This window comes from Lissotriton vulgaris, unplaced genomic scaffold (assembly GCF_964263255.1).
Source record: "Lissotriton vulgaris unplaced genomic scaffold, aLisVul1.2 SCAFFOLD_754, whole genome shotgun sequence".
Taxonomy (NCBI): Eukaryota; Metazoa; Chordata; class Amphibia; order Caudata; family Salamandridae; genus Lissotriton; species Lissotriton vulgaris.
Genome location: NW_028246384.1, coordinates 599,895 through 616,298, shown reverse-complemented (window position 1 = coordinate 616,298; position 16,404 = coordinate 599,895). Strand labels below are relative to the sequence as shown.

General features: G+C 44.8%; 1 protein-coding gene across 1 annotated transcript in view; it reads left to right on the top strand.

Annotated features, from left to right (window-relative positions):
- The window catches only part of LOC147665970 (A disintegrin and metalloproteinase with thrombospondin motifs 19-like), a 632,122-nt gene that overhangs the window by 58,816 nt on the left and 556,902 nt on the right, over positions 1-16,404 (top strand). The window lies entirely within an intron of this gene.

Here is a 16,404-nt window from a genome sequence, read left to right as displayed (position 1 = left end):
ATCTAAAGGGTGGATATGTAGGTATTTCCAGATGTGGAAATACCGAATCTGTAACAATCGGTATTTATCGATTCTGTAAATACCGAATTTGTATTTCCCATTGATTCCTATGGGCTTTGAAGCCCATAGGAATCAATGGGAAATACCGATTCTGTATTTACAGAATCGGTAAATACCGAAATTTGCACGGGTGCAGGGGGTGTCACTTTCACACCCTCTGGCCCCCCACAAATAGGCATGTGCGCCATGTGGCACACAGACATGCCCTAAGGGCATGTCTGTCTGTCACATGGCTAGGTGTGCATGCACACATGTGCATGCACACCTAAATTCGGTATTTTACCACACAATAGGATTGTGTGGTAAAATACCGATTTTGTAGGGCCTTTGGGACTCAGAAGAGTCCCACCTACATCTGAGATTTACCGAATCGGTAAAAATACCGATTCGGTATTTTACAGAATCGGTAAATTTACAGAATCAGTAAATTTACTGATTCTGTAAAATTGTGCCCCTACATGCCAATTCTTGAATACCGGTCGGTAACGGCCAAAAATACCGATTTTCGGCCGTTACCGACAGACCCACATCGGGCCCCAAATCTTTAGAGCAATCCCTGAGAAAGCTCTACAGCGTGTTCTCTTCTTCCGGAAGGATTGGGGTTTCAGAAGTAGAGTGCTCGCACTTTGTAGTTGTCTGCAGCCTCCTGATTTTTCCAACTCTAGTGCCAAGTAGCTGGGTGTATTGTTGTGAATTGCTTTGTGCATCATGCACGCCACTTTAAGGTGTAATCTTGCTTCATAAGGCAACCAGTTCAGTGCTTTCAAGGTTGGTGAGATGTGATTGTTTCTTTTGGTTCCTGATACCAGTCTAGCCGCAGCATTCAGGGCTGCTCTCAACGGTGCAAGCCTGTATTTCGGGAGATCAGCGAGGGTGGTGCTTCCGTAGTCTAGTCTTGGTAGTACAAGAGCTTGTACAGAAACTTTTAAGTCAGCCTGAGGGAGAAAGGGTTTAAGTTTCCTTAATATACTCATTTTGTGATTAGCTCCCTTGGTGGTAGTAGAGATGTGCGGCTGCATATTCAAGTGTTTGTCAATGGTGACACCTAGGGATTTAGCAGAGTCTATGATGAGGGGGACACAGTCAAAGGAGATTAGGTGTTTTAACCAGAGGTCTATCTTTGGGGTGTAGTTTGGTGGTGAGATGAGAATGAATTCCGTTTTTTTGGTGTTCAGCATCAGATGGTTGTTGGTGAGCCAGCATTGCGTGTTCAAAAGCGTAGTATTAAGAGCAAAAAAGACATCTGGTGGGGTGATTTTAAGGTATAGCTGGGTGTCATCCGCATATAGGTGATATAGAATGTTCGCAGAATTCAGAGCATTCACCAGGGGCTCCATTAACAAATTGAAGAGAATGGGTGAGAGGGCAGATCCCTGAGGCACAGCAAGAGTGACCATGGATGGTTGCAAGAGTGAGTTCTTCATCTTGAATCTTTGAAATCTGGTATTCAGTAAGGCGGGGAACCATTGTAGCACAATGCCCGAGAGGCCCATCATTCTTTCCAATAGGGCTAGGAGCTTATCGTGCTTGACCGTATCGAAGGCGGAAGACAGATCAAGAAGTATCAAAAGGCATGATTCATTTCGATCAAGCATGATTAGTATATCATCCATAATGTGCGTGAGTGCAGATTCTGTGCTCTGCCCACTTCGGAAGCCCGATTGGTGACTGTCTAAGAGGTTGAAGATCTCAATGTGATTACATAATTGAATTTGGAGAGGCGTCAGCCTTCTTTAGTATAGGAGTGACCTGTCCTATTTTAAGACAGACTGGAATGACACCTTGAGTCAGGGAGGCGTTTACAATTTTAGACCATAATTGTAGTATAGAGGTTTTTAAAATCTTGAAAAGGGCAGGTGGCAAGGGATCCGAGAAATGATTGGAAGGGTTGAATGCTTGTAGAGTGTTGTAGATAGTTTGTTGAGAGATTGGCGATAAGGTGTGCCAGGAGGCATTGTTTTTTGGAACTTCCCTTGGGTTAATATAATTAAAATGGTCTTCAGATAAACCGTCCAATTTGGGATCTAGTGCCATAGGTTGGCGGGTGGCCAACTTTGATTGGATGTTTAGCTCAATAGTTCTAGTCTTTTCATGGAAGAAATTGGCAAGCACATCACATGTAGGAGTGGCCAGGTCATTTAACTCACTGTAGTTAGTTTTTTTGCAAGATTGTTGCTTGATGATTTCAAAGACTTTTTTTGGTCGGTTGCTCGCTAGGTTCAGCTGAGTTCGGAAAAAGTCTGCCTTTGCCTTAAAAATCTTCCTATTGTATGAATTCCTTAATTTTCTAAGATGATCCAGGTTGAGAGTGTTAGGAGCCGATTTCCAAAGACGTTCAGCAGCTCTTAGCTGTCTACGCTCCAAGTTCAGGTCTTCATTGAACCAAGGCTTAGACCTCTTAGTGGAATTTTTTTTTCCTGTAGCGGCGCTGTGGAGTCCAGAGTTTCAAGTATCTTGTCGTTGTAGAAGGCTGTAAGCTCATCTACATCAGTTATGTCCGTCATGAGGGTCAGAGCGGAGTTGCACTGGTTTACTAGGGAGATTGGATTGATAGTTTGTAGATTGCGTTTCCATTGGTTTAACTTTGAGGGTTGTCCCCTTTTATGCATAACTTCAGTATTGATGGAGAAGAGGATGCAGTATAGATCAGACCAATCGCAGGGGGTGATGGATTCCAGTAGGATGATGGTAGTTTTTGCAATGATAAGGTCCAAAGTCTCTCCCTTGTTGTGCGTTGGGCTGTCACAGAATTGGAATATTCCTGCTCTGATAGAAATTCTTTAAAACAGCCTACAATATGATCACTTGCATTATTCCAATGGAGGTTGAAATCACCTAAGAAAATATGAGGAACTAGGGAGTAGGAGTTGGATGCCATGATCTCCATAATCTCATCAATACAAGTCAAATTATCATCTGGGGGGTGGTAAAATATGTGTAACTTACAAGTGATGCGCTTAGAGTCAGAGATATTGATGCAAAGATAATCGCACGAAGACAGTTCAATGGAGACTGCTTGTTTGACTGATAGTGAGTTACGATAAATGCAGGCTACCCCTCCACCAATATTTCCCAATCCTATCAAGTCGAATTAGATCATGGAAGGGAGAAACCAGTAGGTCGAGAATGGGAGATGAGGAGCTATTTAGCCAAGTTTCTGTGAGGACCAGAATGTCTAAGTTGTCATCTAAAATGAGATTGAAGATATCAGTAGAATTGTTTGCTGGCAGATCTACAATTTAAAAGCCCACACTTCATCTTGTTGAACGAGGGGATTGAGGCAGTCAGTCCTAAATTGCTGTTTGTGAGGTTATCTCTGTTAACAGCTCTGTTATTAAGTGTAGGTTCTCTGAGGGGGTTGGTTACAATGGATTTAATTGCGCTGCAATGAGACTTACTATTATCAGAATCCAGGGCATAGGATATAAGAAGGTCATCAATGTTGCTGTCGGAGATATGATCGCTTGGTCTCTTTAACCCAGAGATGGAGGATAGACTATCATGAATGGTGTTGATCGGGAGGGAGACATAGGGTGTAGTTATACTAGGATGGGCATAGTTTTGGTTCTGTTGAATAGAGTTGTCAATGGGAGCATTAGTGGGGCAATAGTTTCTCGTTTGGAGACTGATAAGATTCACTGTGTCATTGGTGGCTCTATGTAGGGTAAGAAGATCTTTTGTGATAGTTGAAAGATTAAGCATATCATCCTTAAGATGAGATATGCTGGATGCTAATACAGTAATTTGATCGATCAGGACAGATATGGGAGAGTAAGAAATAGGTGTTGGTGTACGAGCTGTTTGGTGAGGCGAAATGTCAGTGGTGTTAATGCGCATGTCTATTGCAGGAGTGGTATAGTAGCTCCCCACTTGAGGTTGGGGAAGGGTCATTGAGTTCAATGATGGTATAGGCGAGATGAGTGTAGCCACTGTCGGGGTTCCTTCAGATATTGTGGTAGGTAGTAGGTGAGTGGAGTCTAGACCATCCTCCATGTGTGATTGTATAGGTGAAATGAATGTAGCAGATGTAAGAGTTCCCTCAGATGCTGCAGCGGATATTAGGTGAGTGGGGAATAGGCTAACCCTGTGTGAGAGGGAGGGGGACAATAATGGAGATATCCAATTTTGAGCTATCCACCGAGGGTGGTCTGGATAATATTGAAGTGGAGTGAACAATATCAAGGACTATGTGTAAATCTTCTGGTCTGAGGGGATCAGGAGTGATTTACATAAGAGTAGCAAATGCCATACAAATGCATAAACAAAAGCAGAGACAAGATGCCCAGCACCTCCACACGATGTTAGTGTGCTATGTGTGTGGACTGGTACGAAAGGGCCCCACTTAAGAGTAGTACTTGCTGTACGTATGTTTCAATACAATACATTACGTTTTAGTTGCCATTTAAATGTTGCTTCCCCTGCACAGCACATATGTTCAATAGAGTGATTATTACCAAAGAACTGATTTCATTCCATGCAGGCTTCATACTACAGCACTTGTTCCCTAGAACTTAAATTAAATCTAATTACAGAGAGTACAGACAAAGGTGATGAGGGAATCATAAAATACAGAACGTCTACGTAGAAAAAGATGTAAATCACAAAGAACATTGCCTGACCGGAGTAGGCGAATGTTAGACCTGGCATCCTTGGCTTGGTTTCCCCTTATCTTTTTGCTTCTACCTCCTGTATTTTTGATGATGTGCTGGATTTCGTTTTTGCTGGTTTAGATGCTTTGGACACTCTGCCACTGCTGATCAGTGTCAGAGTGTAAGGGCTCCCTGTGTGAATTATTATTGTGATTGGATATACATGATTGGCATATTTGTATCAACAAGAAGTCCTTAGTAAAGTGCACTGGGTGTGCCAAGGCTGGTGATGACAAATGCTACCAGTGGGCCTGCAGCACTGATTGTACCACCCACATGAGTAGCCCTAAAATGGTGTCTCAGGCCTGCCACCGCAGTGCCTGTGTGCAGTATGTGAACTGCTATTTCCTCCTGGTTAGTGTCCCAACTGACCAGGCCTAACCCTTCCCTTTCTGTGCATATTGGTCACCCCTATGGAAGGCCCAAGGTACCCCCTTGGGCGGGGTGCAGTGTATGTAAAAGGTAGAGCATGTACTTGTGCAGGTGACATGCTCTGGTAGTGAATTACAGCCATTTTCATTCTTCACTGCTACAAGGCTATCTTGCTCCATAGGCTATCATGGGGATGCTGGCTACAGTGGCTACCAGCATATCTTCCCATCAGAGCAAGATAGGACATAAAAGTCTGGTATCCATGAACTCAGAATTTAATAACACATATTTTCGAAAAGGTGGTTTTTAACTTCAGTGTTTGAGAATAGCCCTTTTAGAAAGTTGCTGTTCACTTGTCTGACCTTTCTGTGTGCCTTGACCTGTTTGTGAATTGACTGTCTCGTTTGAGAGTGACAGGGCCTGGGGATTCCCCAGGAGGCTGGCTGAGTCAGCCCTTGGGTGAATAACTGCATTTTCAACTTGAGTGGTGGGAGGAGATAGCACCTGGGCCTGAATAGGGCTGTGCCTGCCTCCCACAATGCTGGCTCCACCTCCTGCTGGTCGGCTGATAACTCTGCCCCTCACTCTGAAAGGAAAGGAGAAGCCAGGAAAACAAAGTGCTCAAGGAACACCCAGAACTGGTTCAGACCAGGCTCAGAGCCCTCCTGCACAAAGGAAACAAAGACTTTTAGGGCTATAAGTACAGGACCCCTGACTACAGAAGATTAGATCATCCTGGAATCAAGAAGGAACCTATGCCAAGGAGAAGCTGAAACTGAAGAAGGAAGGCTGTCCTGCTGTTACTCTGCTGGACTGACCTGCTGTTGCTTTGCTGCCATGGAGAGGGGAAGGGCTTTGCTTTGTGCTGTGTCCCCTTCCTTGAAGGAATCTCCAAGGGCCTGAGAAGAGCTAGCTCCCTGTTCTGAAGTCCCAGGAACAAAAGGACTTCACCCCCAGCTTCCCTGAGCTCTACTGAGAGAGTTCTGTCCTTCCTGGAGTGCTTGGCCCATATGTGGTGCCTCTGGAATTTATACCTGTGTTGGGGAGCTGGAAATCAAGCTTTTTAAGACTTTGCTACAGAAAATCTATTGCAAACCAGGTCGAGGGAGAAAATTCCCGATGCTACGAAGACCGAGATCGTCGCAGCGCCTGTCGCCGCTGCCTGAAGACGTCGCACCCTTCGTTAGCGGAAAGATTTCCGCCGCTGCGAACATCATCGCAGAGCCTGTCATCGCTGAGTGAAATCATCACATCACGTCGCTGCGGGAATCGTTGCAGAGCCATCGCATCGAGGAGCTGCGAGAGAAAGATCGCCGCTGGACTGCGCATTGTCACCCGGGAGATCGTCGCAACACCAGAGAATCATCGCATCGTGCCTCTGCGGGAGAAAACTTCCTACAGAACCTACGCACCGGAATCCATACAAGTGGCCTACCTCCCCATGCAGACCGGATTCATCGCAACACGCCTGCTGCTGCAGCGGGGCTGTCGCTAACGCCTCCCCAGGGTCTCAGGAGCAACACATTGCTTGTTTTTAACCGCTACAGCTTCTGTGCTTGGAACTTTTTATCGCAAACAATAGTACTGTGGCTAAAACGTGACGCAACTGTGGATAATTTTATCGCTAACCTTACGAACATTAAGAACTATTTTGCAACCATATTCTTGAACTGTGTATGTTGGATTTTTGTCGTTTTGGTCTTGTGTAGTTTAGATTAAATACCTTTATTTTTCTAAACTGTTGTGGAGTTAGTTTGTGGTGTTTTCACTGTGTTACTTTGAGTTTTGGTACAAATACTTTACACATTGCTTTTGGATAAGCCTGACTGCTTGTGCCAAGCTACCAAGGGGGTGAGCAGAGGTTATCTAAAGAGTGTTTCCTCCTTACCCTGACTAGAAGCAAGGGTCCCTATTGGGACAGTGGTACCTACCTCTGCCAACTAGAGACCCCCAGTTCTAACAACGAATATATGAATGAATGAAGAATTTGTAAAGTGCAACAGTTGCCCCGACAAGGGTGTTCTGGCGCTATGGAAGGACAGGGGCATAATGCTAAAGTAAAAATAATGATTGAATGAACCAAAGGAGGAAATTCACTCGATACAAAATGCAAGTTGCAACACAAGTGCTGTCATTCTAGATGTGCGAGACGTCTTACGTAGCACGGTTTGAAACCAACTTTCATCCTTGATTTTTTACCATAACTTATAAACAAGTACATTTCATGTGTGCTTTTAACTTGAGCACGACTGGTCAATTGTGATCAAAATATTATGGAGATGCCCAGCCTTGATTGCAGACTTAGGGGAAAGACCAGAAGGCATCGTATGGGGTTGAGGGGTTGAGGGGTGAGCACACATGCAGCTAGAAAGGCTGAGAGCTGACGCGGGACAAGGTGCATGATCTGATTCCTTCTTTGTTTGTTTTGCCGGTTCCTGTTCAGGGACCGAATGGCCCTTCATCTCACCGGCATTTCCCCGATGGTCCGGAGTCCTAGGAGGCCGCCCCTGGTGCCTCTGTGTTTTCCAGCACCTGGGGGTAACTGCAGCAGGCGTGGGGGGTGGGGGTGGTAGGTGGAGGTGCAAAAGGGGGGTTAGAGAGAGAATGTGGAGGGAAAAGGGGGAGGAGATAGGTAGGAAGGGGTAGAGAGAAATCTATGAGAGAGGGAGGGAGATGGATGAATGGATGGATGGACGAGTGGACAGATTTATGTATGAATGTATGTATATATGTATTTAAGTGAATTTCTATCTGTTTTTAACTTGTAGTCAAGTTTGCAGAGTGGTGGACAAAGGGGGTTGGGCCTCCGATCAGTTCTCAGGAATCCTGCTGTGTTGGAATTACTGGAGGTAACCGGAGGGGTTCTAGGCCCCCAAGAACGCTCAGCATTCATGAAAACTTTATCCCCCAACCAGCAGTGTGCCAGGAGGCGCATTTGCAGCAATCCCACTTTGTGGGACATACTGAAGGTAACAGGAGGTCTTGTTGGCCCCCACGGACTTAGATGATGAAGACTCACTAGGGGAATGTTAATCTCACCCTCTTTCATTTGGGGGGGGGGGTCATCTAGGTAAGTGCTCGTTTGACATGGTTACCTACCACTTTGTGCCTGATGCCTAATGTAATTTTAAACTGTAAGTGCATTGGATCCCTGCTAACTAGGTACCCAGTGCCAGATCTCTTTCCCAGAAATGTTACCACAATTGGCACTACTTCAGTTACCCCTTTAAGCCCCTAAAAACTGGTACTCCTTGTACCTAGGACATAGGTACTGAACAGGGTTCTCTGGGGCTGCAGCAATGGTTGTTCCACCTTAGGGACCACTCACCATGGCTATGCACTCTGCCATTGCAGTGCTGCATGTCTTGGTGCAGAGAAATTCGAAGAGTCGACATGGCAAAGAGCATTGTGCCTCCTATATACCACATGGGATATATGTAAATCACCCCTACTGCAGGCCTTTGGCCCTAAAGCCAGGTGCACTATATCCTATGTGTGGGCATATCAGCAATGTCCAGTCCATTCAAAGATGTTGTAAGTGCACAGGGAAGCCAAAAAGAGTTCATGGGCTGGATACTTGTCAACACGAGTTTCCTAGCTCCATGATGGCTTCACTGATTTCTAAGGTGTTTGGTACCAAACATCTTGTCTTAATAAATCCTCACTGTTGCCAGTGTTGGATTTATTAATAAATCCACACATGTGACCCTTTTAAAGGGTCCCCTGAAAACCTACCAAGTTCTGGTGTGGTTCCTGACCTGTTTTCACCAGCCTGCCATTACCAAACATGTTTCTGACCTCATGGGGTGAGAGTCAGTGCTGTCAGAGGACAGAGACAAAGCCTGCTTTGGGTGGAGGTGCTCCACACCTTCTCCAGGACAGGATGGCCTTACCAGGCGGGAAGCTTCAAAGGCAATGCCGCCTTTGAAATCCAACCCAGGAACCTCAAGATAGTGGGGTAAGTCAGGCTTCCTTTCCTGCTTTACTTTTGGTGGGAGGAAAGGCAGCAAATTTCGTTAAATTGGGAGGGGTTCCCACTTAGGTGGGGCTAGTGATCTAAACCCCTCTCCCGAAATTCCACCATCTTGGTGGGGTGAGAAAGCCTCCTATCAACACTAGGTTAGTGCCTTTTCCAATAGAAAGTGGTCACTAGAGGGTGTAGACAGCCTAAAGGTAAGAAACCTGTTGGCTACTGCCTGTCTCCCTCTGTAACGCCCCTAAATAATTCAGTATTTAGGTGACACCCCTAGACGTTAACATCAGATTCGATGGACAAGAGAAGACCAGTACAAAGAAGACCTGCTGCTTGAGAACTGAAGCCATGCTGCAGAAGAAAAAGGTGCCAAACTCTGCCTGCAGCTCCCAGGACTCAGCAATCACCGCTGCTATGGCATCCCAAACCTGAAAGCATTCCGAGAACCCCAGAGTACCCTCAGCCATCAAGACATTGCTGTGATGCTCTCTTGGAGTGAAGGTATCATTCCCCTGCACACCACAGGCACCAATCCAGTGAAATCCGGTTTGTCGACTTGTGGCAAGAAAAAATACAGCCGCTCCGAAGGGTCAGATCTGTCTCCCCACCAAGTTTGGAGATACCACGACCTACCAGAGCCATGGTGTATTAATTGCCAGGGTACCAGACCCCCAACAGCAAACAGCAAGAAGAAGATTCCACTCCAGACTCTCGAAGTACCAGAAGCTACCACCCTTTGAGCCCTTTGAGGGACATCGAGGCACCTGAGACTCTCTTCCTGAATGGCCCAGCCGTCCCGAGATCGCCTCTCCAAGTTGCCTGCTTCTGAACGTGAGGACCTCAAGATGCACAACGCCCAGCTGGGCTGTTTGCTCTACACCTGGCCCCAACAGCCCCAGCACCTACAAATCAGCCCTGCTACCTTGGTCCCCAGGACCTTGTGACCTCCTCCCTTCGAGGATACCCACCAGACATCCCTGAAATTCCCTCTTTGCAGTGTTTTCTCAAGTGGCCCCCTTTGTCTTTCCGCCCCAGCTTCCAAGACCTCAGCACCTCTTCTACTGGCTGATCTGGTACACTCTCTTGTAGTTCCCCTGCCGGAACATTGGACCTGGTCCTCACATCGACTTAAATTAGAAGGTGAGATCATAGCTTGAATGTCTATGTATTTTTCTACTTTTTCTCTATTGTTTCCTATGGTGTGCAATTGGGCATAGATATCTTTATCGAACTTTGAAAAATCGCATCTCCGAAAGAACTTAGCTTAGAACTGTGTTTATGGTCTTAAAACTTATAAAAAAATCATCATTATTTTTACAGATTGGTCTTGGATTTATTCTTGAGTGTGTGTCTCATGTATTGCCTCTGTGGGTACAACAAATGCTGACCACTACCCTCTGATAAGCCAAACTGCTCGCCCACACTACCACAAAAAGAAAGTTAGTATTATCTACTTTTACCTCTACCATCCTTTTGGGATTATCTTGCACTCTCTACATAGTCTACTTCATTTTAGTACTCTGTAAAGAGAGGGGTTTCCTACAGCTATTTACATTTAGGCACGTATACACCCTCTATATGACCACTTCCTATGGGAAGTGGCATACCCCTGCCCAAAGAGCCAAATTCTGCCAAAACTAAGATGGTGGAATTCTAAAAGTTATGTCGACTTCAGGTAGCCCACCTTAGGGGTGGTACTAGATTGAGAGGGGAACACGGCTCCTGACTATCTAATTTTCCCACTTTTCCTGGTGTTAAATTGGCCTGGGGCATTGGGTGGCCTTTCTCCAGGGAAAGCCTTTGGTCATATATCAAAGGCGGCAGAGGCCTTTGAAGTCTCCTGCCTTAATATGCTGATTACCTAGCCACCCTGCTTGGAGGAGGTGACAAACCTCTTGCAGGTGCCGGCATTGTTTCTGCCCTCAGAGAGCGCTTGCTCTTACCTCCAGGGGGTAAGAAACCTGTCTATGGTGACAGGCTGGTCTGCACCACTCATCCAGTAGACAGGTAGTTGGTAGGTTTTCAGGGGGCCCCTCTATGGTGCTCTCTGAGTGCATGTATTAATAAATCCATCATTGGAATCAGTATAAGCTTATTAATGCAAGATGTTTGATACCAAACATCTCTGGTTTCAGTGAAAACATCATGTAGCTGGGGAACTCGTAAACACCAGGTTAGAGCACATGTACAAAAAATGGCTTCCCTGTTCACTTGTAATATCTAAGAATCGACTCAGACAGCACAGAGGCATATCTGCTCATGCTGCTATGTCCACATGTAGTTTAGTGCACCCTTCCTCAGTGCTGTATAACCTGCTGTAGGGGTGACTTACCTATATTGTATGCAGTATTTCTGCAGGCACGGCACACAAGCGTTGTGCCATGTCATGTCTATACTTTCCTCTGCACCACGGCATGCAGCCTGCAATGTCAGTTTGCATTTTGTTACTGAGGGGTCTCTTAGGATGGCACAATACCTGTTGCAGCCTATAGAGACCCTCTTTAGCATCCTTGCCCTAGGTACGATGTGTGAGATTTACTAGGGACCTACAGAGAGTGTTAAATGTATTGGCAATTTGGGGAAAGAGATCTGTAACTTGGGACCTGAATAGCAGAAACCAAGTGCACGTCTGTCAAAATTGCATCAGATACCAGGCATAAAGTGTGGGTGACAATGTCAAAAAGGGGAACTTACCTACCATATTTATGCAATAGCAAAACAGTTATAAAGTCGAAATGCAAAACAAATGTGTCCCTAACTGATTTAGAACTACAGATCAAAATTAAATAAACAAAATGTTATCAAAAATCAAATGAGAGGAACAGAAAAAATGAATATTTAAATTAAAAATAGCACTATCAATTGCGAAGTGCCAATGTTAGTCAACGGGCACGGTAGACCAGGACCTCAACACATTTTGTGGCTCACCACGATGGCGCATATGTCAGATATACCAACCAGGTCAAAGAGGTTTACCTTCTGACTCAGTCCTTTAAGTTCCAATTCAACCAAGAGGCACACATCTAAAGACTACCAGGACTTAAGGGGAGGCAATTAGAAACTCACTCGTTGTCTGGCAGAGGCCAACAACAGGGTCCAAGCCAGGCTCAATTGTCACTGTTCAGATGGACAGTTGCAAACATGTTTCTTGCAGCTCATTGGGTCCTGCAGCTTGAACTGGAGGTCAGTATGATGACCCTTAAAGTCCACTTCTTTGTCATGGGCACAGGAGGGAGCAGGTTCAATTCTTCAGGACTCTCTCAGGTCACAGATTGCAGTTCCAGTCCTCTTCTGGTCTTCATCAGGTCCAGCAGTGTTCTGAGATGCCACATTTATGCCTGGCACAAGCTAGTTGGTAGGAATGATTCCCAGACATGTTCTAACCAATGTAGTTAAATGTTCTACAGGCCAACCCTACTCACTTTGGGAATGTTGATGATGACAGAGTCTTCAACCTCACTAAACATTGGCTTTGAAGGCTGGATGTGTATGCTTGGAGTGTACTATGGTAATCTTTGAATACAAAAAATAGTAACAACCCTGCAAGAAAATCTTCAACCTAGTAAATAGCCTCACTAAACCAGGGCTTTTTGCAGATCCTATTGAAGCCTCCCATGCACACTGCCAGAGGTTAGCAGAATATTTTATCAGCAAGATAGAGGATATCTACCAGCATTTCAACGTTGGCTCCCCCCTGGTGTGTTTGGATAGTTCTACCAGTATTTCTTCACCTCAGCTCAATTGCCAATCCCCTCTGGGTTGGCCAGAGTTTTTTACCCTATGCAGACAAGTTAAATCAGGTTGTCCTGCAGACTCGTTTAAACCAGATCTGTTCCTTAAACTTCAGGACTCCCTCCTTTCACCTTGTCTGGAACTGGTCAATCTCTCTCTGTCCTCTGTATCTGAACCTGCCCCCTGGAAACATGCCAAAGTTATCCCCCTCCTAAAAAAAACATCTCTGGATGCCCCCATGCCTGAAACTTTTCACCCCATCTCCCTCCTGCCTTTTCTTGCCAAGGTAACAGAAATACATGTCAATGCCATTCTAACTCAGTTCTTGGAAGATAACCAGATTCTTGCCATCTTGCAAAACGGCTTCAGATAGAGCATAGCACGTAATTCGCCCTTCTTGCAGTCACAGTGCAACTCCATAGCCCTCTGGACAATGACCAATCCTCATCTGTGATTTTACTCGACACAAGCGCTGGATTTGAGACAGCACCGCAAAAAATCATGCTTCAGTGCTTACAAGATATTGACATAGGCAGGTCTGTGCTGTCCTAGTTTGACTCTTTTTTTATATCTGAGAGATCCTTTCATGTCATCTCTCTCCCCCTACAGCCCCCAATCTCACGCTCTGCAACCTGGCGTTCCCCAGGGCTCATCTCTGAGTCCTACTTTGTTTAACATTTATATACAACCTTTGTTTCAGGTCATCAAATCATCGCGGCTTGCACTTGTGTTATAGGCAGAAGTCACGCAGCTTGTGCTCTCTTTGTCTGACAATCATATATACGACCTGGTCAATTTTCAAAAGGAAATATTCACTGCCACAGAGTGGATGAATGCTAATTACTTGCGTTTGAATGTGAGCCAAACAGAAATTTGCCTACTAGAGAAAGACACTCACTCTTAGGGGACCATTGGTGGCCTCCCTCCTTGGGACACACCCATACTTAAGAATGCTTCTAAAAACCAGGGTGTATGCTGTAAAATAGGAATCCACAAGTTGAAGGTAATAAGTTCTGGTTTATTTCAGAAGAAAGATCCCATCCACAGGTGAACATCCAGCCAGCATCAAAGTAGAGTTACAACTGCCTGCTGAACAAAGCATAACATTCTAGGAGATGCGCAGGAGATTCCAGTGCTTCATGACATCAGCGCAGCTATGCCATGAAGCACAGATGCACACAGAACCACGATGCCACACATCTCCCTTCTAACAACAAGAACAAAATTATGAAGATAAACAAGTAATCATTAAAACATAAATCACACAGTCACGTAGTCTTTTAAATACTCAGGAGAATGAGAAACCCTAGCAGACTTGCGAGGAAGTGAGGAAGGTTCATCTCTAGTAGTTTGACAATCACGACTAGAAGAAGCCTCTACAAGATCATCTCTGACCACCACCACCCTGTTCAAATTCCAAACTCGATGGTCTGCAGTTTTGATGGCGTTCTTAAAAACTTTGATGACACGAATAGGCTTCTTAAAGGTAGAAGAAAGAGCCTTATTGTTTTTGTAGGGATTCTTAATAAGCACCCAATCGCCCACTTTGACAGGTGTGATTTTTACAGAATTCCTTGCATCAAAAATCCTTTTTCTATTCTCAATTCTAGAAGATTCACGCAACATCCAATCATCACTCACATCAGGAGAACTCGGTTGCAGATCATTAACCCATGCAGGCACCACAAGGGTATTCGGAGTACGCGATCTAAAAAGTTCAAAGGGGGTCCTCCCAGTAACAGCATGGGGAGATATCCTATAAACTTTAACCTTCTTAAAAACATCTGTCCTCCAGTCTGTGCCAGCAGACTTAGCTATCCTGATAGTTTCTTTAAGGACACGGTTGAATCTATCCACTATACCGTTGGATTCTGGGTGGTACAAAGATGATTTTTTGTGTTTAACACCTTGTTCTAACAGAAATTGTTCCATCTCTTTAGAGACTAACTGAGGACAATTATCCATGAGAATGGTGTTAGGAATGCCCTCCCTTGCAAAAAGTTTGGCCAAGAGAGCCACCACATGCCTAGTCTCGATACCACGAGTAATGGCAATTTCTGGCCACCTGGAAAAGAAATCAACAAGGACAAGAACATACCACTCACAACCAGCTGAGACAATAGGCCCCAAAATATCTAAACCAACTTCTTTCCAAGGTGCATTCGGTCTGTCCCTAACTACCATAGGCTGGACTTTAGGTTTTGCCACCATCTCACTAAGAGCACAATCTATGCAATCCCTAACCTTACGCTCCAGTTCCAAATCCATATTTGGCCACCAATATGACCTCCTCAAAATCTCCTTGGTTTTCGAGACTCCTAAATGTCCAATATGCGCTAAAGACATAAGCTCATCCCGAAGAGCTAGAGGTGGAACTAGTCTAGTGCCCCTAAAATGTAAACCATCTTGCTCCGAAAGCTGATCCTTAACATGCCAAAATTTCTCAAGCCCTTCGTTTGATTTAGGTTTAACCTTCCATCCTGTCATCAAGAGCTTAAGCACCTCCACAATAATCAAATCTTCTTGTACTATCCTCAACCACCTCTCTTTATCAATGACAGCCTCCTCTACAACACAAACCATTTCATCATCTTCATCAAAATCTTCCTCACCACTAGTCTCCGAAACAGGAACAAGGCGAGATAAAGCATCTGCCACCTTGTTCTCCACTCCAGGTAGGTATTTTACATCAAAATCGTAATCTTGCAACCCAACAACCCATTTCGTGATCCTACCAGACACTGCATCAATACCCTTTTTCTTCAAAATTTCACAAAGCGGCTTGTGATCAGTCCTAACTTCAAAGGTGGTTCCCCATAATAAGTTTTTAAGCTTCTTGACTGACCAGTAAACAGCAAGTGCTTCACGCTCAATCACCGAGTAGCGAGTTTCAGCTCCTTTTAAACTCCTTGACAAAAAAAGAATGACCTTCTCGGTACCTTCAAATTTCTGTACAAGCACCGCACCCAAACCTTTCAAGCTTGCATCAGTAATCAAGATAGATTTTTCAGAAGGATCAAAACTGCTCAACTTCGGGGCAGAGGCTAGTTTCTCCTTGATGACTTCAAATTTGTGCTGACATTTTTCTCCCCAAATGAATTCCACTCCTTTCTTCAACAAATATCTCATGTTGGCACACAAAGAGGCAAAATCCCTCACTAACTTGCTATAATATTCAGCAAGGCCCAAAAAACTCATCAATTCTTCCTTGTTCTCTGGGGGAGACATCTTAGAAATGGTAGAGATCAAATTCTCTTTAGGTAAAATTCCTCCTTCAGTGATTGTGTGGCCCAAATAGTCTATGGAAGTCTTCCTAAACTTGCATTTCTCAATCTTGACAGTTAAACCTGCACCACATAGTCTTTCTAACACAGCAAAGAGCCTAAAATCATGCTGCGAATTATCCATGCCAAACACGAGGATATCGTCTTGATAGACTCTAACTCCTTGTAAACCTTTTAAAACCTTTTCTAACGCCCTCTGAAAAACCGATGCGGCTGATACTAAGCCAAATGGTAGTCTCACGAACCTAAAAGTGCCATAAGGTGTCACAAAAGACGTCAAATCCTTCGAATCCTCCTTCAACCTAATCTGATGGTATGCGGACCTTAGATCAAT